The sequence below is a fragment of the Peromyscus leucopus genome, chromosome 1 (assembly GCF_004664715.2).
Source record: "Peromyscus leucopus breed LL Stock chromosome 1, UCI_PerLeu_2.1, whole genome shotgun sequence".
Classification (NCBI taxonomy): Eukaryota; Metazoa; Chordata; class Mammalia; order Rodentia; family Cricetidae; genus Peromyscus; species Peromyscus leucopus.
The window spans coordinates 66,458,962-66,483,098 of NC_051063.1; positions in this window are offsets into that span (position 1 = coordinate 66,458,962).

The window sequence follows — 24,137 nt, forward strand, 5'->3', positions numbered from 1 at the left end:
ATGGGGGAGGGGAGCTGTTTTGTAAAAACGTGAAGTAAATGGGAAGACTCTAGCCCATAAACCAAGTGAGTGCACAGCCTCCGCGTTTGAAACTATTTATGGTGAGCACTGACCAAGAAGCGGGGGATAGGAGACAACTGAGCTGTGAGGAAAGGTGAGATGAGCTACATGAAGCCTTTATAGACACCGGGGCCTGAAATGCATTGTTGGTCATCAAACAAACAGACAGACAGACAAAAAAGGGAATGCTTTGGCAGGGTGCTAATAAAACACAGAAGGAATCCAGGGTAAATTACTCCAGTTCTGTTTCATTCTACGTAACCTGAGAATCTGGGACAAAATGAAGCTGTGCCAGGATGGCTGAGTTGTCCTGAGTGGGAAAGAGTCAGAATGAGACAAGAGTTGGGGGACCTTGCCAGTCATAGCCCGCAGAGGCTCTACTGAGAGGTCTGGGGACCTCACCAGCCAGAGCTCACGGAGGCTCCCCTGTGACATCTGGAAACATTGTGGAGTTCAGTTTTCTGTGTTGAACCCCTGTATCCATAGGAGGCTGAGTGGTCCCTTGGCAGTGCCCCCATCCTGCTCGCATGCACAGGGGAAAAGGGCAGCTAAGAGGGGGGACAGCATGGGAGCAAGGGGAAGCACACAATTCAGAAGCAGCCTGCACAAGCACTGAGTTCTCCAACATCTCATAACTTGGATCCCTAGGTGAGGAATTGACACATCATCAGATGAGTGGAAGATGACCACACTGACACCCCAGGGATAGCCCAGCTCTAAATCCAAGCTGAACTCTGTAACCACCAATCAACGGAGGTGACCTGAGTGGCCCAGAGTTCCTAGGCATAGAAAGACAAGAGGGCATTGTGATATTTTTCTCTGCTGGACTCTGGTGTCTGTGAGGTTCAAGTGTAACAATGAAGATGGTGTCTGTACCCTACATCAACAGTTGCTATGGAAACAAGGAAGATGCATCATTTCCTTGGGGAACTTGCATTCTGGTGGGGAGAAGAGGTGAAATAGACACACTGATTTAGAAAGAACATCCAAGAGTACAATGCGGTTACCCCAAAATGCAGTCCAGTGGTGTTTTCAATCCTGCTGGGTTACCTGGACAGCAGTGTCGGAGTCAATAGTAGGAAGCAGGAGATGAGATGCTCATAGGCCAAGACCCAAAGCATGCACTGAACATACTCATACAAAATGGGGTTTTCCTTGTCACCTATCACAGGTTAGGTAGATCCAAAACTATGCATGAGAAAGACCAAAAGAAATAATGCTTTGGATGCAGGTCAGAGTTCATAAGCCCCAGGGACCTGGAAGCAAGAAGGTTCAATACAGCCAGCAAAGAGCTTGAATCCATGGCAACACTTTAAAAGTAATGGGGAACCATGGGAGGTTTTATGGCAAGACTAACAGAGTGCCATCTAGTGTACAGAGAAACATGGGGAGCCTCCCCAGTGAAACAATCATAATTGGTAAATAAAGTAAAATAAGATAAACTAATTAGTTCATTTAGGAAATACTTTGAAAGCAGTTTACATTTTATCCAGTAGATTCATGAATAAAGATCTATACAAATAAAAAATAACAATACTCCTCATAGAACCTGTACACACGTTCTCACAGAACGTTATTCACAACTGCCTAAATATGGAGGCAAGCTTGATGCCCACCACTTGAACATAGGAAAATGAAAGGTGCTGTGTGCTAACTGTGTGATTTCACATAGCAGAGAGAGAAGATGCACCAATGCCCAGGGCAATGCCAAGGAGCCTGAAGACATCAGATGGGGAAGGAGTCAGTGACATGAAAACACACTGCCTCTGTGAAATGTCAACCATGAGTAAATCTTTCAAGACTGTCTGGGGTTCAGGATGGGAAAGCATTGGGATGAGGAAGGTACCACTTTTGCATGAAGTTCTGTAATGTGAAATTCGGTTATGATAGTCCCTACCCTAAGAAGGTTGGAAAGAAAGAAAACAGATGGCGCACTCTGGGTGAATTGTGCATAATGGGAATTATTATATCTCAATAAAGCAGTGACAATGAACTTTGTGTACACACACTTCATGATGGTCAGATGAGATCTAGGAGATGCTCAGAGTTGTTAGTGACTGAGATGATAATCAAGCAGGATGCACAGTCCATGTGATTCCTGAGCTACTTCTTCGTATAGCTGTGGGGTTCACCAAGTGTTGGTGTTGCCTTTGGGAGGCAGGACTCAGAGCCCAAAGCAGCTTCAAGATAAAACCTGAGTGGCAGCCAAGTTGTTACTTTCCCCACACATAATATTTTATAGATACACTATCTTATCGATTATAGAGGTGTGTGCATCTAATTTCACAAGTTTGTGTTATAGTCAGAAGTTTTCCTCTGTCTCACCAGGTCCCACAGCTGCTCGGACCCAAGTAAACACACAGAGGCTTATTTTACTTACAAACTGTATGGCCTAATGGCTCAGGCTTCTTGCTAGCTAGCTCTTACAACTTAACTCAGCCCATTTGTATTGATCTATACATTGCCACATGACTTCATAGCTTACTGGTAGGGTACTTTCACATCTTGCTTCTCCCAGAGGCAGCTTCCAGCATCTGCCCCACTCTCCTTTCTTCCCCTCTCTCTCCAGTTTGAATGCACTGCTTAACCTTATTCTGCCTCACCATTGGCCAAACAGCTTTATTTATCAACCAATCAGAGCAACACATATTCACAGTGTAGAGAAAGACATTCCATAGCATTGCATGAATGCTGAAGTGAAAAGAGGTTTGATGGCAATTTCTAGCATTGTCAACCATACACCAATCACATGACCAGAAATAACACTGCTGGGTTTTCATTAAAGAGTAATAAAGATTCAAGTTCACAAAATACTTGCTCCAGGATATTCATTAATAGTAGCTCCATGTGTAGTCCTCTCCAGATGGAAAGAACACAAATGCTCCTCAGCAGATGAGCAAGTGGAGACTGAGGCTCATTCTCACACTTACTCATGGAAAGCAAGGAGTGACCATTCACCCTCTGCATGAATGGGTGGCAAACACAATTTGCTGTGTGAAAGTAGGCAGGCACAAAAGGTTGCACAGGCAAGGATTCCATTTTCAGGCCATTCAAAAGAGGAACTAGGGGAGCAGAAAGCAAGCCTCCAGCAGCAGGGGATAGGTGGACTAAATGTACATGGTATCTGTGGGGTTGGAATGAGCTGAAGGTGTTGTCATGAAGGGTAATGACTGTGCTTGTAAATATCAGACAACGGTGTGATCTTTCACTAAATATCACTAAATGATCCTAGTCACTAAAATGTGAATGTCATAATATGGACACTTCGGAAACCCTGATAAACAACGGCAAATTCAAGAAATACACTATAAAGCCCATTTTAAAATACCATTCTTTTCACCCATCACATTGACAAAGGGAAACCATGGCTCACAGAGAGGAGAGCCAACAAAAAGTTAAGATGGAGGTATGAGGAAGCTGGCTTCGTGTCTTAGGGTCAGATTTTCTGGAAAATTCATTTCCTGCACTGCTGTGGGTGCCCTGCCCAGTCAGGTGAACAAGGGGAAATCCCTGGGCCCTGCGGAGGATTGATGGAGGTGCTGACCAGACCCCAAAGGGTCTGATTAGAAAGGCAAATTGGTGGACTTCACAAGGAGACCCTGGGGCACCTCTGTCCTGAAATGAAAGGCAAAGAGCTTGTTGCCTCATTGGAATGCACAGAGCACACTCTTTTCCACGAATTGCCACAGGCCAGATTAGACCTCAGAAGCACCTGCAGGCTGGGTCCTTTGAGTGCCAGCCTCCCAACACTGCTGCATTGTCAGGACAGAGATGGAATTCACTCCATTCACACTTACTTGCCACACCGAGCTGCCAGGTTTGTGCATTTCGTCTCAGCCAGTATTCAGGAAACCTTGAGACTTGACACACGACTGTGCTCATTTTCTCACTCAGGGGTGTGATGTAACCTGCTCTGTGGTACGAGCCCAATGGGGAAAGGGGTGCTGCCTATGCCAGGTCTGTCTCTCTCCAAATTTTGGTGCTTTTTTAATTTCTCAATCTTATTCTTCTAAATCAAAGAAGGTGGGAAAGAGGAGCACCAGGAACATCTTATGGGCTGCATAGCTTCAGGTCTCATCCTTTTTAAACCCACAGGGTAAGCCCATATTCCTCTACTGCAAGACTTCAAAGAGTGCCTGGCAGAAAATACTTGTACTGTCTGGCAAGTTTTCAGCCATTAAATGGCTCAGATGCAGCCTAAACTTGCAGACCACCCTGAATGGTACCAAGGTAGGGAAGACAAGACACATCTGACAATTGGGACTTGCATGACAGTTGATTCATGGAGGTGCAATCAGGAACTGACAGGGACAGAAGCAGGTACTTAGTAAAGGTGACTCAAAAGAGCATCACCAGTCCAGCAAAGAGCCAGCAGTGTGAAAAGTCCTTCATCCCCCCATCCACTCTCTCACACATTCACTAGGCCATCACAGGGAAAGCATGCCATAAATAGGAAAGGTGTCCAAGAAGCCCATGTAGAAACAAGGACAAAGACCAAGTTGCATGGCATCTTGGCCATGAACTCACCATGAAACAGAGATGTGGGTCAGTCCAGGTTCAACTAGAGACCAGAGAAGTGACACTGGGCTGACTCATGGGTGTAGCAGGCAAGACACTTGGCATGTACATAAAGGGACATCAGCATCCATGTGGCTGGGAAAAATGGTAGTGGTGGCTGAGTCAGGGATATGGTGAGAGGGGAAGGTGAGGTGGACTTATTGTCTCTGGGCTATGTTCCTTCAGATCACTTCTCTCTTCCTACTTTGCTGTGGTCCAGCTGTGGTAGGCCGCAGGGTGTTAGGGCATCTTGTGGTGGCCATGAGATTGAAATGTTAGGGTGCCCTGCTTCAGACCAGGGCTCAGGGTGTTACAGCTGCTTAAGAGCAGAGTAAGTTGTCATACTTAGTATCAGCTGTCAACTTAACACAAGCCTAGAGTCACCTGGGAAGAAGGAACCTCAGTAAAGAAGTGACACAGTTTGATTGGTCTGCGGCCTTGTTTGTGAGGCACTTCCTCAATTGTTAATTGATATAGGAAGTCCCAGGTCACTGCAGATAGTGTCATTCATAGACAGGTGAGCCTGGGATGTCTAAAAAAGCTAGCTGAGTAAGCCAGGGGAAACAAGGCAATAAGTAACATTTCATCATGGACTCTGCTTCAGTTCCTGCCTTGAGTTCCTTCCCTCCTTGGCTTCCCTTGATGACAGACTATAACCTGAAAGTCAAATAAACCCTTTCCTCCATGAGGTTTTTGTTTGTTTGTTTTGTCAGTGTTCTAGCAGCAACGGAAACCAAATTAGGCAGAGATCTCCCTGAATCATCTGCAGATGAGAGTGGACTCTTAGAGAAGGCTAGTGGAGAGGGACCCACACATGGCCATTGATCCAGTAGTCATGGATGTGGTTCTAGTTTCAAGCCAAGAAAAAGGAGAACACCCTACAAATACCCAGCTTCTGGGGAGCGTGGTCCTCTAAGACCTGGACATCTGAGCTACAGTGCTATACCAAGTGCCTTGTCACAAGCCCACGTGGACACATGAACCACCTGGACACCTGGGATATCTGATACAAGAAGCCACCTGGCTATGTGAGCTACCTGGCCATGCGAGCCACCAAGACCCATGAACTACATGGTCATACAAGCCTTCTGGCCTCAGAGCCACCTGACTACAAGAATTACCTGAACCCTTGAACCACCTCATCACATGATCCACTTAGTCATTTGAGCCACCTAGCTGCACCTGACTATGTAAGCGACTCAGCTATATGAGTCACTTGGCCATATGAAGCACCTGACCACACAATCTCCATGGCCAAGGGCCCCCTGACCACTTGAATCCCCTGGCCACATGAGCCAGCTAGGCCACCTGACTGCACGAGCCACATGGTCATACAAGTCACCTGACCACATACATCACCCAGCTACCTAGATCATTTGGTCCTGTCAGCCACCTCACCATCTAGCCTCTGATATACAGAATGTAGTGAGTAGGTATCATTGGAGGTCAGAGTATACCATGCTGATTAGTTCTCTTCCAGAAACCAGATTCTATGGGTAAAAATCACTCCATGCCCTTGAAGGACCCAGTAAAATCTGGCTGTCCCTCATATGTAGTATACCCTGAGTCTGCCTCCCTGTGCAGGGATAGCCAGATGCCTTGGTGAAGAGCCATGGATCCAAGCAGACAGGCCATGTTAGACAAGCATGAGTTTCCATCACTCTATAGGTGCTGGGGACCTAGACTTTTCCTGAGGCCATGGTGTATAGAGAAGGAACTTAGTTCCTTGTCTGAACCAGGGCCACACATGCCAAGGCCAGTAAAGGTGTGGGGCCAGGGCCATTCAGGAGATTTCATATCCTGCTAACTCAAACTGCCCCTTAGCAGCCTTGCAGGGCTATGATTATCAGTCTCGGGCCACCGAATTCTTGGTCTGTGACACGCTTGAGACATCCTGTTTCCTTTGTGCTCCACTGCTTGACTAGCTTCCTGCTGACTCTGCCCTATTTTCCCTTGCAAATAGTGTCTAAGATACTGCACTTCTTACCAAACTCACTTGGCATGGGGCATCAGCTCATACAAGACTTCCTGCTCCCAACTTCCCTATCTTTTTTTAAATTTTCTCATCTCCAATCTTCCCTCTCAGGAGGACCTGTCACTGAAGAATAACCTGCTGGCCTGAGTCATGAAGGCCCAAACCCTGGCGGGGTCAGAGGACTGGAACTTGCAGCTGTGTGTGGAGAAAAGGTGGGAGAGGAACCCAGACCAGGCAGGATGCAGAGGACTCTTCTGCCAGGAAGCAGGCTCAGTTAGTATTAGGAGACCAAGGGGCACTCTTACTTGCTGGTCATCATGCCCCTTTACCGACCCCATCCATGCAGCTCTATGTACATGAACTATCTACTCTGAACTCTGAAGACCAATAGGTGCTTGGGAGGCACAATTTGGGGGCCAAAATGGTACCTTGGGACTGCTTGTCACAAAGCAAAGGTAACCCCAGACCATCAGCTCAGCATGGTCTGAGCAGAAGACTCTCTGAAGTGGCTTTGCTGGTACAAGGAACCCCTGGTCTAGGGCTGGACATTGCTCTTCCTATTCCCTCCAGGGAGGATAGTAGCTCTGCTGTACTCATCTCCTGTATTAATGGCCTTTTTATTTTGAGGCTTTGAAGGAGAAGAATAAAGTTCCCCCAGCTCGGGGCTGAAATGCTAGAAGTCTTCCTGGGGGTTGAGCAACATCAGAGCAAGGATTAAAGCTCTGAGTCTGGCTTCAAAGGATGAGAGAAGTGGGACCATGCCGCTGACCCAAATGCTGCTGTGTGTCACCTCAGAGGGTGACTCCAGCTGAGAATGATTCTCAGCACAACAAGGCCCTTGTACTGAGCACTGGGGTTTGAGGAGTGAGCCTCTTTGCTAGGATTCCCACACAGTTTTGGAGGTTTTGGAAGGCTCCCAGTTTTATTCCAGAGGATAAGCATGGGTGTGTCCACTGGGGTATATAGGGTCTAGAGGGTTAAACACCCATAATTCAAGTGTGGGGAGAGTGGGCTCCCTAGAATACGCCCTCAGATTCCCTATCTCAAGAGGTCTTGGCCTCTGCTCTGCCACCAGGCCAGGCTAGAGAGTGACCAGGATTATTTCCTACCTAAGGAAATGGACAGCTCTGTAAAGCCATTGTGTTATGTGAAAAAAAAACCCACTTTTAAAGCTTGCTCAACAGACAAATGTTCTTCCTACTTAGTTGACTAAAGGTTTAGAGAGAGCTATTACAAATTTGTCCTGACCGCCTGTGAATGGAAGCTTATGTACAATCTGGACATTGACACAACCTCAGACAAACAGTTATTTGGACTGTAAAGCCAGCCTTCATCCTGATGGCTACATAACTGTTCCCTGGAGCTCATGGGTAAGCAGCTGTCTCCTGATACACCAGTTCCCCCATCATACTACAGATTGGTTTGGGAGTGCTCCTGCTGGCTCCTGTGGGTGCTCAAGGCTAGAGAGGATGCAGTAGCCTAAGTGTTCCTGACTCCAGTAGGGTTGGGAAAATGCTAGAAACATTAACCAAATTCTGGACTTGGTTAATCAAAGGGTAAATCAAAGGCCAGGGCTAGGGAAGTAGATAGCACAGATGAAATGGCCATGGTCACTGGGGAATACTTCCAGGGCTTCCCTCTGCCAGCATGTTTTCACATAAGAGGCATGGCTGTAAATGCCCGATGTCACGTACCTGTCACTTATGGTGGAAACAGTTTAGTCCACCCCACTGCATTCCATATATTACTAAGCCATTGTTCTCTGTGTTATTGTTCTAATTCTTTGCCAGTCCAGAAAACTGCACAAACACTGAAAATATCTGTGAGTGACTCATTTATGTCTCCTGTTTTTTACAGTTCAAACTGCCTGGGGGAGTCAAGGCTCCACTCTGTGAGTCACCTCAGCTTGATGGAAGCTTCCAAACAGACAGTGAGGGCTTGGTTGTGAGCAGTTGGCATCCTTGGACGTGTTCTCCCATAGTGGATGACTGACTTCCAGGATCTGATGCCCTGGGATTCCTAGCTCTGAGCTCTGCCTCAGCTCTTAAAGGATTCCTGAGGCTGAGGGAAATCACAGTGGTAAACAATGCATTACTTCCTGTGACCTCGTGGTGCTATGACCCTGTGGCCCTGTGGCCCTGGGGTCCTGGGACCTGCTAGGCTGGAAAGTGTAGCTAGAGTTTTCCTGCCTTGCCCACAGTCAGGACAAATCTTTGTCACCCGCCAGTCCCACAGCCGCTCAGACCCAACCAAGTAAACACAGAGACTTGTATGGCCAGGCAGGCTTCTTGCTAACTGTTCTTTTATCTTAAATTAACCCATTTCTATAAATCTATACCTTGCCAAATGGCTGGTGGCTTACCGGCGTCTTTACATGCTGCTTCTCCTGGCGGTGGCTGCAATGTCTCTCCTCCTTCTTCCTGTTTCCCCAATTCTCCTCTCTTTTTGTCCCACCTATACTTCCTGCCTGGTCACTGGCCATCAGTGTTTTATTTATATAGAGTGATATCCATAGCAGGAATCCCCTAGCCAATGCCTAGGGGAACTGCTGCAGACTCCTTCCTAATCCACAGCCACACAGAAGGAAGTTCTGCAGGAGACTTGTCTGAGCTTATGGCTGTAAGAAACACTTAAAGACTCCTAGAGGGGCCTGGAGGAGCCAAGAAGAGGAAAGCAGGCATCCCACCATCAGTCAGCCCCAGGCAGGCTGCCAAGGCTCCCTGTCTTTCCCAGAGCCCTTCAGGATTTGAAAGTCATATATGCTCTCGGAATCTATAACCCTGTGTCACAGTGGGAAGAAGAGACTCCCTTTTCTAACTCCCACAGACAGGAGTTTAACTTTGCTCACAGACTGTCAATCAGAGGTGAGAAACCAGTTGGGCCAGAGACCACCTCTGAATGGCTTTGATGGCCCTTAGAGACCAGTGACAAGGGAACACAGGATGCCGCACACTGACAGATCTGCGGGGAAGCCATTAGCTACCAGTGTCTGGGGTAGGATGGAATCCAGCTTTTGAGACCAAGGGAAGAAAAGACATCTGCCCATCAACCCAGTGTAAGAACTAATTTATTTATGTCCCTCAGTACTTCAGCTTAATAGGAGAACTCTTAACTGAATAAGTCCATTTGGCACACAGACCAGTATTTGGGATCACAGTTAATGGAATATATTTTCAAGAAAAAAACCTGATTTTCCCCAGCTCTTTTTTGTTCTAATAGTTTGTTCAAAATGTAAATGCCCCTCCAGGAAGCCTGCACAGCCCTGCAAGGGATTAATGGAGGCATCCTCTTATCTGGAACTTGAGACATTCTCCAGGTACTTCCTATTGTCCTGGCTTGGCCACATTGGCTGAGTGCTGAAATGAGTCTGTCCACCTGGAATTTCAGCCTGGGGTCAAGGATGGCATAGCATACTTCTTTCTGGGCTCCTGGGGAAGTAGCTGAGTTATGCATGGGCGGCATGCAGGGTGAACATCTTCCCAGGATGGGCCCAGGGAGAGTGAGTTATGTGCAAGCCTACAAAGTAAGCCATGTATGGAGGGGACGTCACAAAACAATGGTAGATGGGCAGAATCCCTGCTAAAAACTGGGGGCTTTGAGCTGAGTTCCCCTGAGACAGATAGAAACAGGCTCATATTTTGAGAAGTTAAGAACAGGAAATTGGGAGGAAATGCAACTCTGTTCTGATTCCTGCTGTGCTCATTCTTATGCCCATGTTTCATTCCATCACACAAAGAAGAGTGCTGGATGGCTGGCTTCTGTGGGATTCATGCTATACTGGAAGCCCAGACACCATCCGTAAATTATGACTTAACATTCCTCTGGCCTTTGACCTTCTATAAGGATGGTTCCATTTTTGGTATTAGGATAGCTCCCAGTACAGCTGTAACAGTGTCTCGGAGCAGAGTGTCAGCAATATTCTACCTAGTGGGTCAGCAGGCTAGGACCCCACTGCTTAACTGCGCTGTGAAAAACCATATCCTAAGCCATGGAAGACCAAGGAATGAGAATCCATGAGGGAGACCTTGCCCAGTATCTCTCCCAGGGATCCCAGCCAATGAATGGGCAGGGTCTCCAGGGTCTCTCCTTTCCTATCTGCTCTCTCCAGTGCAAGCAGTGACCATCCTGCCACATCTTCTGTGCTTATCTCAGCTTCAGCTGACATCCAGCAGTCCCCCTTTCTACTGCCCAGGACATCCAACTCTAGGTCTCCTAGCCTGGTCAGGTGAGAAGTCACTTCTGACTAAAGTGTGTCTTCACTGTCTTAGACAACTTTTGACTTGCTTTTATTGTTCTAGGTTAGTCTCTAGAGGCTTGTAATATCCTAGTCAGTCCCTGAGAAGAATAGAGCCAATCTACAAATCCCCCCACACACCTCTAGCTTCAAAAGTGCAAACTGTGCAAAGCCATGCCCTTACCTCTGCCTTCCTACTCTGCCTGGCTCCCCCTGGGAGTGAGGTGGTACTATCCTTAAGCCAGGTGTGAAAGCCCAGCTGCACTGGGAATGAACTAAGAGCTTGCAAACTTCCAGATACCCTGGCCTCCCATTAGGGGCTGAGTTAACTGACTTGGAACAAGCCTTGGCTCAGGCTTTTTGGTATTTCTTCATAGCCTGGTGGGCGATTTGATGTGTAGACAGGGCTGAGAACCCTTCTTAAGTCAGACCTGCAGGCTTTCTCCTCTCTTTTGGAGTAAGCCTCTGTGCCCCAGGGCTCCTGGGCTGGCCTTTTGATAAAACTGAAGCTGTCTGGAGCCTGGAAGTCCTCAGAGAGGCCTCACTCAGGACGGCATGGCTCTGAAGAGATTTTTTTTTTTAATGTAACCGTCAATCAAAGATCCCTCTTTGTTTTCACTGTCTCACGGTTAAACACAGAAACTTTCCAGCATGTGGGTGGAGCCCCAGGAATTATTATTATAGGGAACTGAAACCTCTTGTCATGGCTGCTATGGAGTCTGTCCGGAGGCAGGTTACACTTAGCCATACTGGGTTATAGCTAGACAGTGAGAAAAGCCTCTATTTGCCCACTCAGCCTGTGCTCCCCAGGCATTCTGGAGTGAGGACACAGTGGATGAGACAGGATGCCGAGTAGTGTAAGAGAAAACCCATTTGAAGGATCACCTACCCCTGCAGGTCCCTAGGTAGCAACTCTGACTGTGTTTTCTTCAAACCTCAGTGCTGAGGAGTGGACCATGCAAAAAGAATTCTGCTAAACCCAGAGTCTGGCTGTAGAGATTACAGGAAATCCACCCCATCCTAGGCTCACTGGCACATGCAGTGCATGAGCAAGGAACGGGGCTAAGGTTTGACTGAGCATCCAGGAAAACAAGTGGAGCCTCAGTCAACCAACATGCTGATGGAGGAGCTCCGATGAGAGTGCTCACCTGGGGAGAAAGTCCTCCTTCCTAAGGACTCACTCTATTCTGCCTTTTCCATGGGGCTCAGGTTGACCTACTCAGGGGATTGAACATTTTAAGTCTAGGAAAGATATTTGGGGTAGCGATTCTCTGAAAGGCACCCCAGAGAGAGACAACACTAAATTTCCTACTAAACAAGTACAAGGGAATCTTAGGGAAAGTTGAGATTACTCCCAAGAAGCAAAATGATGACATTTCTTCAAGACATCCCTTTCATACAAACCTTGAGACTGGAGACTCCTCTCTTTGAAGGCTCAGAGCTCCCAGTGACTGGAACAGGAAAGGACAAATCATCTCGACATCAGCAGAAATGCTGAGAAAGACACTGCCTCAAGGGTCAACTTGGCCTCTGAGTAGACCAGCTCAACTGCTCTTATCCCCAGGGCAAGGACAGGTATCTCTGTTGGGCCATCTGTGACTCCTGGTGGGTTAACTCTGTGCACGTAAGCTCTCTACTCAATGGCTTCATCTCTCCTGCTATGAGTCACTCCTGTCTCCCCTGTCCTTGACTGAGGCTATGTCTGAAACATGTTTACTATGGTCTTCATCAGATCCCAGCACAGCTGTCTTCTCAGGAAGGTGGAGAAGTAGATAAAGCAAAAGTAAGAGCATGGGGGTGTCTATGGGAAAAACCAGAGCAAGAAGGATGGGCAGATGAGTGTGTATCTTTCAGTAATAGTCCCATGTTGGGAGATATTTGATGACACTGTGAACCCTGAGTTTGCATTTGTGTTAATTAAATAAAATTAACCTTGGGTTAGGAGGCTGCATTAGCAACTAGTTGACAGAAAGTAACCATAGAGCACCAGAGGTTGTCTGAGAGAGAGACACACACAAAGGAAGTAGTATGGTGGGGTTTGGAATGGCGTAGCTTTTTGTGGTTTGGCAAAGGGGAAGCATGGATCTTCCATTGGCCAGCAAGGAGAGAGGGTTAGCCAGTTGCTATTCAGCTTCCCTGAGCTCCCAGGTTTTCACCCCAGCCCTTGAATCTCAAGTCTTATTCATAATTATAACAGCTATCTTTAGTGGCAGCATTGGGCCAGCGCCTGCAGGAACAGAATCCTCCCAGTCTTTGGCCTGAGTGGCCAGCATGCTGCTAGAGAAGTGGGCCGGTAACTGCAGAGATGCAATGGCAGGCTGAGATAGCAGTAGATTAAGGCACAGCCACTGTTCGGAAGTTAAAACAACAGTCCCCATTAGTTGGTCTACAGAGGTAGGGAGAATCTCATTATGTTTGCAGAATTTATTTGTGAGGTATCAGTAGTCTTATGCCCCTAAATTGAAGATGGTTTGTACCCTCTTGTACCACTGAGATCAGAATGATCATAAGAAAGTGAAACACGGGACCCTGGAGGCATTCCCTGATGCTCCCCATGTGCTCCATGGTGATGGCTTGTCCAGGCCCTGCTCTCAAACACCCTGCCTTCTGGAAGGTTACAGCACCCAACACAGATTCCAATCCAGCCATCCACTCTGCTCGCTGCATCTCAGCTGTGCCTTCTCTGATAAATGAGCTGGGCTTTCCGAAAAGACTCCTTTTTAGAAGCACATTCTGAGTTGCACCACCAGGCGTTGAAATCCGGGGTGCTCCGGCCTTGCCTCCAAGCCTCAGACCACAGCCCCATAGCATTTCTCAAAATATCAGTGTAGTGAGGTCTCTCGTGGACCCACCTCCTACCTGCTGTTGAGCGGTAAGGGTTTGGGTGCCTTTCAAAAAAATATATATATAATGAAAATCTTGTGTCAAGTTGAAAGCTGTAAGTCAAACAAGTAATTTTGAGAACACGCAGAAACTTTGGTTTATGTTTATACAGGATAAAGGCTCCTCGCCGAGAGTTGAGCTGTAGGCTGGTTCTACATAATCCAATAATTTTTTTCCTAGCAAATTGGTTCTTGATGTTAAACTACTGAAAGCATAGTATCAATCACCTTCCCTCTTGCTGTTTCTCTGCTGCCTGATCCTTTTGCTCCTCCAATAGCTGCAATTAATTATCCATGGTTCAGTCCTTGCCAGCAGAGCCTGAGCTTTCCCCTCAAGGGGGCAGAGAGGCCCATGGCCTGACGTTCAGGAGTCAAGTCAGAGGTCTGCAGCGGGGGTTCTCACTTCATCTGGGAGCACGTCAATCTCACGAAGACCTTGATCCCTTTAAAATCAGCTGCATTTCCTGTTCTGCCTTGCTGTGCATTGTGCAATCTTTGTCTTGGACTGACTTTGAAAATTTCTCTTACTGGGAAATACGAGGCAACCGTGTGGCTTCTGTGCAGCTGTGTAGGAACAAAGAGAAGCATCGCAGCCCTTTATGGAAGCTTTGCCTGACACACCGGGACGAGCAGTCGAGGCTGGGAACTGTGAATGCACCTGCTTTTTGTGTTGTGAATACTCACTAGGGCCTGGAAAGCCACCCACAATCACACATTTTCATACTGCTGCTGGGAAACAGTCAGGCTAAGAGGGACGAATGAAGCTTTTGAACAGCTCCACATGAGATGGGAATACGTTTTGCTGCCAAATGAGTTTTGAGCCATAATGAAGAAAAATGAAAGTATTAGTTCTTTTGATTTGGGGCTTGCAGATAGGAGACTGTAGGGCTCTGTTCCCAACCCCTGTTTTATTTATTTATTTTTTTATGTGCCAGTCACCCCTAGAGATCCAGAAAAGACCTGCCCCCATTGGCCTCTGGTGTTGCTAGGTAGAAAAATTATCTTCTCCAGCAGTGAACTCAAGATCCTCTGGACATGGAAGTACCATACAGAGTCCAGGATAGGGGCTAGCAGCCTCAACAGACACAGAGCAGGACTGGGATTGAGGACGGTGGCCCTTTCAGGAGTTCTGGCATGGAAGGTAAGGAAGAAGAGATTCCTCCACTCAGGCTGAGTGAAGAACAGGCAGCTACCCCTTCCCAACTCACAATCCTGCCTCTGCTCCTCTGAAGCTTATCAATCAGTCTCTCCTCAGACCAGGTGCTGACTAACTTTGCTGACACCATCAACATATTTGATGAGTCCTGTACAAGTCGGTGGCTCCTTTTCTTCTTTTCCATCAGGCATTAGGAGTCATAGCTTCCTGGTCTGCAGCATTCAAGTTGGCCAACTTCCTCCTCCTCCTCCTCCTCCTCCTCCTCCTCCTCCTCCTCCTCCTCCTCCTCCTTCTTCTCCTTCTCCTTCTCCTTCTCCTCCTCCTCCTTCTTCTTCTTCTTCCTCTCCTTCTTCTCCCCCCTCCCCCCTTTCTGAGACAGAAACTTAACAGACTTTTCTCTGTTGGAGGGAACTATTGAACAGTACTCTCAAATCTCTCAGCAGCATGGTACTGTGGCTGGACTCAATCAGCATCCCTTGCTTTGTCTAGATTATCTAACACATAGCAACAGCTCAAACAGCTCAACTCCCAGGGAAAAAGGAAACTCATCCCATCCCCCAAACATAAAACACCCTCAGCTTTCTGAGCAGATTGAAATATCTCTTTGGCTTAACTCCTCACTCTGGCGAGTCATGCCCCCACACGTGTGTGTGTGTGTGTGTGTGTGTGTGTGTGTGTGTGTGTGTGTGTGTGTGTGTGCTTTTGCTCTCAATAAAACTTGAGCTTTTCCTTTCCTGCCTTTTTAGAAAGAATCTGCTCATGAAACTTTGGATAACTCACCCTGCCAATACCGCGCATGTGCTCCAATTCAGTGTACAGAATCAACCTTCCTTGCAGTGAGCAAAAAGCCAAACCCATTCTTTCTCTGTGACTATCCCACCAACTATCAGGGAGGGCTGTCCACCCTGTGTAGTGGGTAGCCATTCCAGCTTTGGTCTGGAAGTTCCAACCCCCATTGAGGCTTTGGTAACTGTCACACCTACAAGGCGGGGCCAAGGGAGGATCCTGAAGACCTGAGATCAGGACACGCTGTGCTCTCTGTTCCTGGACCCTGGACAGGTAGAGGTTGACCAAGCAGAGCTCTAGAGAACACCGCTGGACTGTGATACACCTTTCTCAGACCCTGCGACCTACCTATCCCTTCATTTGTAAGTTGCAACACTAATAAAGTTTCCTTTTAACTATGTGGAGTGGCCTTAATAATTTCACCAATAACCCTGTATGGATATCAAAGGGTGCAGACATTCCTCCCGGTATCTACAATGACATGAAGCCTTAATACCTGGACTTCTGGCCCTTCATGTGAGGAAGAAGGGAGGGAACGTGGCTCTACTTCACTACTCTTAGCAGTAGAAGGCAGATATGGAGAGGAAAGAGCATCTTTGTAAGTGTGAGACACCGTTTTCAGTTTGGTCCAGGGTCCCTCGTCAGAAACCGGTACATGCAAATGTTTGCTTGGCTCTAGTGCCATCAGACAACCTTGGTTTAAGAACCATGCTACAAAAATGTCACTTTGAATAAACACGGCCATTCCTTAGCTACAGAACAGCTTTTGAGAAGACTCTGAAATGCTAAGAATGCTTTACTTAATCAGCATCAGGGATGAGAAGTAATAATCTTGGGCCAGCATCCTCATAAGTAGAAACTAGGTTTAGATGGAGCCGCAGTGCTTTTTATTGCCTGTAGTCTCTCCTCTGGTTTTCACACAAGTTATCATGACTTAGCTGAAATTGGTTTGGGGCAATTTTAAGTCAACCTAATCTGTACTCTGACTTCCACAGCATGTTGCCAACGGTGTCAGCAAGATAATCTTTCTCTCCCTTTCTCAGGTGAGGGTGCTAAATGTAGGCCATTTTCCAGAGGCTCTTGACCTTAGATGCCTTCAGGAAGATGCCTCAGTCCATGGTGACTTGAGTGCATTTATTGAAGACCCGAGAACACTTGGCTTTCTTGTGCCTGGGGTGCTGTGTCTATAAGCATTCCAACCAATCTGCAACTAGGAGACCCAGCGAGAAGCTTCTGTCTTTGTCTCTCTGTCTCTCTCTGTCTCTCTCCATCTTTTTCTCTCTCTGTCTCTCTCCATATGTGTGTGTGTGTGCTTGTGCGCACATGCGTGCGTGTGTGTGTGTGTGCGCGTGCGTGCGTGCGTGTATTGAGTCAAAAGAAAGTAGCCAGTGGCCCAGCAAGAAACAACAGATGATGTGACTATGGTGGATCCCTATAGGTACCATTAGATACTGGAGGTGCAGGTCTTTACCACATAAAGACAGGACAGTCTAGCATTTATTGACACAGAAACACAACTCTCAACTCAAAGAGAATAAGAGGTAATTTTCTGCTGAAGCAAAAGCAGTGAGTGACCATAGCCCTGGAAAGCTGATTCAAATTACCCTGCATCCATGCTTTTCAAAACAGATGTAGTTTCTTAGAGTTTATAGCAGCAGAACAAAGAAAGTCATAAATCAAGGCAATTTTAAAACACGTCCATGAGTACATGGAGAAGCAGGTTACAGCCAGGCAGCCAGGCCTCAGATGTTATCTGACAGCATTCTTAGCCCTTTGATGGGTGGAGAATGGGGTTTTCTTAAGTAAATACATTGCAAAGGTTTTTTTTATCTGTTTGCTGTGATGTTAGGTTCACTTTATCTGCTGCTTACAGGGTGTTAGGTCTGACACAGAGGTGGGCCAGGAATGGCTATTTGGTAAGCTGAAGATCTCCTAAGATAAATTGTAATTAGGTTCTGAAACTTCAGTATTCCAACCCTCCACATTCACTGAAGCTTTAATCAGTCCATCAGCCCGTGCACACAGCTTCTTCCCGGGAATTTCTATTTATACCAGGAAAGAGCCACAGCTGAGCCACCCTTCTCTCTCCCTACCCCACCACCTAGCTTTATTCACTACTTCTTTCATTATTTTTTTTTGAAATAAGGGTTCACATAGCTAATGTTGGGCTCAACCTTACTACACAGTCAGGGGTGACTTTGAACTCCTGATATTCCTGCTTCTACCTTTCCAGTACTGGAACTAAAGACATGTACTGTCATACCCAACAGTCTTATCTTAAATAGATTTTTTTTTTTTTTTTAGTCTAGAGCAGTGGTTCTCAACCTTCCTAATGCTGCAACCCTTTAATACAGTTCCTCATGTTGTGGTGACTCCAACCATAACAATTATTTTGTTGCTACTTCATGACTGTAATCTTGCTACTGTTGTGAATCATGATATAAACATCTGATATGCTACCTCCAAGGGGGTCCTGACCCACAGGTTGAGAACTCTCCTCTAGAGTACTGTTTGTTTAGCACACAGCAACAGAGAAGGTGCCCAGCTTTCTGGAGGGCCTTTGCCCAGATTTCTGGCCACACTTTTTTTTTTCTTGAGGGACTAAAAATTGGACCGATTTTCTGATAGCTGAACAGATAGGTAGAAGGGCCATGGCCAAGTAATAAAAGTAGCCAACTTCTAAGATGGTGGCTTCTGGCTTCATTCACACCCCTCTGACCTGAGACAGAAAGAATCTTGGTAGCTTAAACCAAAGGCCTGCCAGTAATCCCCCTGTGACAGACTAGCTTGATGAATTTGACGCTGGATCAGGACATGTCACATGACAGTTGAGGGGCAATCAAGCATCCTGTCTTTATTCAAACTGACCAACCCTACATTAGGGAAGGAAGATACTTCAGAGGCAAAAACAAAAACCAACAAACGAACTGCAAGCCCCTAAGAAGAGACTGAATTTTTCAGCTTCCTGAATCCCCACCCCCACCCACACTGACAGGAGTTCCAGCTGTGCCCCCATGGTCAAGCGTGCCCCAGCAGAACACCTAGTCATCTCTGCCTAGTCATTTCTAGGTCATTTGTCCTACATCACCCATGCGCTGCATGGTCACATAATTGTGCTGAGTGACCACGTGATCTATGTGCATGCATGGAGTAGCCACATGGGCCTGTGTGTGCATGTGCGGGTGATCCTTAAAAAGCAGGCCCCGTGTCCCCCTACCCCCTGCATTGCCTTCCTTCCCTCACATGTCCTTTCAGCAGACCTGATCACATCTATCCCTTTCTCCCTGTCTTAATAAAACTCTTGTTAATGGGTTTGTCATGTTCTGTGACTTTTCCTCCAAGGGTAAGGGCGCTGCTAAAAACCATCACTCACCCCTGTCTTGTGTGGCCCCCCCACCTCATCTTTGTGGAAACCCCCTTGTCTTTGCAGAGGGTCTTTTCTCTATGGGTCTGCTGCCTGTGTGTATTTCCTCGCCCCTAGTAAAAGCCTGCCCTCAACTGCCCATTCTGTCTTGCTCCTGTTTGCTGTGTTCACGACTCTCCTCTGCTATCTATCTGCCTTTTAATTCTTTGATTGGGAGAGAAAATGAACCAGATCAAGACCCCCTCGACAGTAACACTCCCACAGTTTTTCCCTCAATAGGCACTCAAGTCAGGACCAAGGGCCACCAAGATGGCTGTGAGGGTCTTCTCTTCCTGGAGAAGAGAGGGCCTATGGTGGAAGATCACTGGGAAGGAGGCCAGTGCTGGACTGGGAGCTGCTGTGAGGTCTTGGGAGCAGTCTGCAGGCACCAGGGCCCAGAAAGGATAGGAATGGGGGATCCTTAGAGGCAGAGGGTGCTCCAGCTATGCCCCATGTAGGGGTGTATCAAAACAAGAGGTTTGGGGACCAAAATCAAGAGTCTTCCACTCAGAATCACGGCGGCGGAGACCATATGCAGGGTAGCTTTGACGTCAGAGTGAGTGGCTAATACCTGGCCAAAGATAACTCAGGTCAGAACAGGAGTCCAAGAGCAGAAGGTGGGTGAGTAGGACAACCTTTTGCAGGTCATCTGTGTTTTCATCAGCTCTGAAGCTTAGGCCACACAGCAACATGGACCTAAATCCCTCAAGGATGGCTACAATCCACGTCTCTGACTCAGCCCTAAAAGCCTTTCTTGACTGTGTTGGTTAGCCTTATGTCAACTTGACACAGGCTAGAGTTATATGAAAGGAGGGAACCTCAACTGAGAAAATGCCTCCATAAGATGCAGCTTTAAGGCATTTGCTTAAGGGGGGGTGGGCCCAGCCCATTGTGGATGATGCCATCCCTGGGCTGGTGGTCCTGTGGTCTATGAGAAAGCAGGCTACACAAGCCATGATGAGCAAGCTGGTAAGCAGCACTCCAAGGCCTCTGCATCAGCTCCTGCCTCCAGGTTCCTGCCCTGTTTGAGTTCCTGTCCTGGCTTCCTTCAATGATGAACTATAATGTGGAAATGTAAGCCAGATAAACCCTTTCTTCCCCTAATTGCTTTTTGGTCATCGTGTTTTGTTGCAGCAATAGAAACCCAAAGACACTGCCCCAGGCTGGAAGAATTGAGCATTGCTCCAGTTTGCTTTCTCTCTGCCTAATTCCGGCTTTGCCATCATTTCCTGTTTTGATATTTCAAAGTCTCTCTCTCCTGCCAAATGCTTGATAAATTGTATGAAAAAACAGCAATGTAAAGCTAGGCCTTGCATCATTTGTCTCCTTTTCAGCTCTCTGGACTTTGTAAGGAGGCGCTGGGCCTTGGGCAAGTAGGAGCAATTGTGTCAACTGCCAGCCCCAAGGTCCTCATGCCTAGTGCTTGGCATGGGTCCAGTAGAGCAGGGCTGCTGGGATGGCGCTCACCCTGACTCTCAGAGAATTGAGAGTTCCAGAGGTAGATAACAATGAGAGATGAAGCTTTGATCTGGCCATGGGCTGTGGGATTGTTACTTCCCATCAGCACAAAATGTATGGTTATTACTTTAGTGATAATGGCTCGAGAATCATCGGAGTGCATCTTCCTTAGCTTGATTTTTAGTCTGTTATTTAGACAAATGTTTAAATTCAGATCTGCCTTGTATTTTCATCATGAAATCTCAGGATCTCTCTGGGGAGTTCCACTGCCTGGCCCCTGGTCCCTTCCTTCCATCCTCCCTCCTCCTCCCGTCCTCCTCTCCTGAGATGAAGTTGTACCAGGATGGGATGATGCCCGTGGGAAGAAACACCAGTGCCTGGAGAAGTCCAGCTCTCTGACAAAGCAGGGTTGAGATGGACAGGAGTGATAATCTACTCCATCTGCATCAGCCATGTGCATCTTCACACTCTCACTGTCCTCTAAGTCCCGTGTGCCCAGGTAGAGGATGCCATGGGTTAAAGTGACAGGTCCTTATCCAGCATAGCCAAATCAAAGCCCCACTCATTCCTGGACCTATGTACTGACCTCCAATGCCCCGAATCACCTGGGAAGTATCCTCACAGAGGGTCAGGATATGGGCACTCTTATTCTTAGGGGTATATTCTTACCAATACACTTGGCCCTGTTTTCCCTGATACATAGGCACCAGGAATTCTCCTGTCTGTAACACCATCATTGTACCTGGACCCTCAGAAGGGTCCTAGCCCCGGACACAGCCTTGGAGACAGAGGTATGGACTAAGGTCATATTGCTAGGCTGCTTTTTTAAGTTCCAGTACACTCTGGCTTTGATACCTACATGGGAGAGGATCAAGTCCCTTCTAAAAGGACATGGAGCCACATCTCAATTTCCTGCAAGGATGCCATCACCAAAGACCAGGGGCTGTGGTTCATAGGGTGAGAGCGCCAAATTAAAACTGTTTCCTCCAGCCCTTGAGCAGACACATACAGAGCTGAGGTCCCCAGGATGAATACATCCACAGTGGGGCCACTTCTCCCTTAGATTTAATGCATTAGGCTTACCTCTGAGACCCTCGGCCTCCTTTTCTGTGCAGAAGAGCACGCTGCCTCCTCCTTGTGCAGCTCAGGAGTGGGGAAGAAAAGAGCTCAGAAACAGCTCAAGAGTCTGTGTTCCTCTCACTCTCCTCTCGTTGGCTGGGGGTTTAGCCACATCAGAATTTGGAAATCACATGAGCTTAGGACAATCAGTTTTGTCAGGACCTGAAGGAAGACCACAGGGGCTTCCAGTATCTCTTCCAGTCCTGCCACAGACAGGATCAAGAAATGACCCTGTGGGACACATCAGGCAGAGGGGCCACTTCACTAGCAGGTTGAGCTGCTGGGGGCTCTGGTATGTAGAAAAACAACCAAATGGATGGAAGGATGGATGAGTGGAAAGATGGATGATCTCTGACCCAGCATGAGGAAAGCATTAAGTCTAAATTTTCTCTGCATTTGCCATGAAACTATGGGAACCCCAGGACCTCTGAGGCTCCTGTTTCCTTCCCTTACAGGGAAGACTGGATTCCTGGAGTTAGAAGCTTCTTTACCCTGAGGCCTCAGAACCTGTGCATATACTCTTCTCTCTCCTTGGAATGGCCTCTCCCACCATATGACCCTATCTGTGATGGTTTGAAGGAGAACCGCTTCCACAGGCCCCAATATAAAATAAATGATATAATTGAATTCTTGGTCCCCATTTGGTGGAACTGTTCGGGAAGGACTAGGAGGTGTGGCCTTGTTGGAAGAAGTGTGTCACTGGGGGCAGGCTTTGAGGTTTCAAAAGCCTAAGACAATTCCAGTTACCTCTCTCTGTCTTATGCTCATAGATAAGATATAAGCTCTCAGCTACTGTTCCAGGGCCATGATAGTCATGGAGTCACCCTATGAAACTGTGAGCCCCAATAAGCTCTTTCTTCTATAAGTTGCCATGGTCATGATGTTTTGTTACCACAGTAGAAAAGTGACTAAAATGCGACCCTCGTATATCACAGTCTGCCAACAGCCCTCCAGAGTTCCTCGATCTATACTGGAGACTACCTGTTTTCCAGGAGTGATTCATCAGCATTATCCTGAGACACTGTCTCCAGCTCAGTTGTCTTCCTCTTTCTCCAAAACAGTGGCTGACCCAGAACAGGAAGAATGCTGCTTTAATCAAGTTATGCGTTCTAACCTCTATCTAAGCCAGCACACAGTAGGTGCTTGTAGAAAGAAGTGCATCCATAGCCCAATGAAGCCATTATCTGAAGCCTGTTACAAATGAGAAGCAAATGATGGAAAATGTTTCCTAGTTGATGTATTCTTGACAAGGCTTGATATCTGTTTCACTAAGGGTCTGGGTCCTTGCGTGTTTCCCATGCAGGAGCCTCGGACACTGTCTCTCTCTAGCTTTTCCATTATCAGCAAGAGCCTCCAGGGAGTTGGGAGGGTGCTTCTCACCACTGCTCTGGTATAATTAAATCTGCCCTTTCGGTTGGGGAAACAGAAACCAGGCCAAGTGAAAATGAATGGCCAGGTAGGGGCAGAGAGGTACACTGGGTCCCTTTCTCAGACCATGTTAGGTATCTGTGAGTTGATTTCTCCCAAAGAGGATGAGAGCTTGGTGTTGTTATTCCCCTTGCCCATCAGCCACTTTGAAGATGTTTTTGTAAAGTTGTGAACAGAAGACGAGGTTGGGAAGGACTATATTCTTGGGAGTAGCAAGATAGTCTACAGAGGCTCTGTTTGAGAAGGGGACAGGTACACAGTGACCCTGGGAAATCTCTGCCCCCCTCATAACTCATCTGCCCATTCACTTGTTCTCTCTCTCTCTCTCTCTCTCTCTCTCTCTCTCTCTCTCTCTCTCTCTCCACCCAGCCTGTGAGGAAGCCCCTCCTGACACCGACAGGGCCATGACCCACATTCCCACTTGATGGACGAGGCTGTCTAGGCCAAGGCTCCCCCACACTAGCAAAGGGGAGGAACCCTCCTGTCCAGACAGCCAGCTCTTGGCTGGGCTCCTCAAGCTGATGGATGGCTGCTGTTCAAACTGGGAGGATTATGTGCTTCAAGTCCTGGCTCTCTGGCTCCTGAGGTTCGACAGGACCATTTGTATATCAGAAGCAATTTGAAAGCCTGGATTCCTCCTGTCAGAAGGAAGGTAGTGGGGATTCTGGGAGTTTCTGGGCCTTGATCTTTGAATGTTCCTTTTTAATTTAACTTAAGGGTGATGAATTGAGATGTTGACTGATTCCCATTGATTTGGAAATCTGGGGAGTTTTACAGGTCAGAGTAAACAGACCATCAGCAGACCTGCAGATTCTCAGATAAAGGAGCCTCTCCAGTTGTGACTGGGGTACTGTCGGCCTGCCAAGGGAGCTCACACAGGCCATTTGTGAGGAAGGCTTTGCAACTGGCATGCCTGGTCCTCAGTAAGTGCCCCTTAGGTACCTACTGTTACATTTATCAGTGTCTGTTGTGAGCCTCCAGCTAGCATCCAGCACCACTAAAGAGGGAAGAATTTGATGGCACCTCCCCAGAAATTTCACTTTCAGTGGGGAAATACTTAATGGGAGAGAGCTCATCAG